This window comes from Heteronotia binoei, chromosome 18 (assembly GCF_032191835.1).
Source record: "Heteronotia binoei isolate CCM8104 ecotype False Entrance Well chromosome 18, APGP_CSIRO_Hbin_v1, whole genome shotgun sequence".
In the NCBI taxonomy this organism is placed as follows: Eukaryota; Metazoa; Chordata; class Lepidosauria; order Squamata; family Gekkonidae; genus Heteronotia; species Heteronotia binoei.
In genome coordinates, this window is record NC_083240.1 from 25,289,237 (window position 1) to 25,290,229 (window position 993).

Below are 993 nucleotides of genomic sequence, written 5' to 3' on the forward strand. Positions count from 1 at the left end.
TACATGGAACTTGGTCTGCAGAACGATTTCTCTTAGGGATAAGCAGACTTTCCCAGTTCTATTCCTTTCATGTTTTGGAAGCTGCAATTCAACCCTCTTGAGAGCCAGTTTGGTGTAGTCGTTAAGTGCACAGACTCTTATCTGGGAGAACCAGGTTTGATTCCCCACTCCTCCACTTGCACCTGCTGGAATGGCCTTGGGTCAGCCATAGCTTTCATAGAAGCTGTCCTTGAAAGGGCAGCTGCTGTGAGAGCCCTCTCAGCCCCACCCACCTCACAGGGTGTCTGTTGTGGGGGAGGAAGATAAAGGAGATTGTAAGCCACTCTTAGTCTCTGAGATTTGGAGTGGAGGGCAGGATATAAATCCAGGCTCTTCTTCTTCTTAAATTGTTCATAGAACACACTGCAAAAAAGAGCAGCAGGTAAAGGCTTCACTTTCAGCAACGCTCTGTGGACACTTCAAACAGTACACTATACAGTGCAAAGAACACCTGAAAACAGAAGCAATGGGTAAAAAAAACACCCCACCCTGGTTTCAACCCCATAATTTCTAAAAATGACAGATTACTTGAATATATGAAGCTGCCTTATACTGGAGTAGATCCTTGGTCCATCAAGGTCAGTTTTGTCTATTCAAACAGGTAGCAGGTCTCCAGGATTACCAGTAGACATCTTTCACATCGCCTGCAACCTCACCTTTTTAGATGGAAAGACCAGGGAATGAACCTGGGACCTTCCGCTTACCAAGCAGATGCTCTACCACTGAGCTACATCCCTCCCCAGGTTCTTGGGGTCAAGCTCAACAGAGGAACAAAGTCCTTGTTTCATCCAGTCTCCGGTGTATAGGGCTCACTGTGTTCATACTATAATGATGAAAAGTCACTTGGTCCATATAAACAGGTGCTTTAGATATTTGTAGGGATGAGCCTTGGAAAGCCCATTTTGGGGCTTAGCTCTCCTGAGTTCTATCTCAAAGCAAGGTCAGACAGCTGCT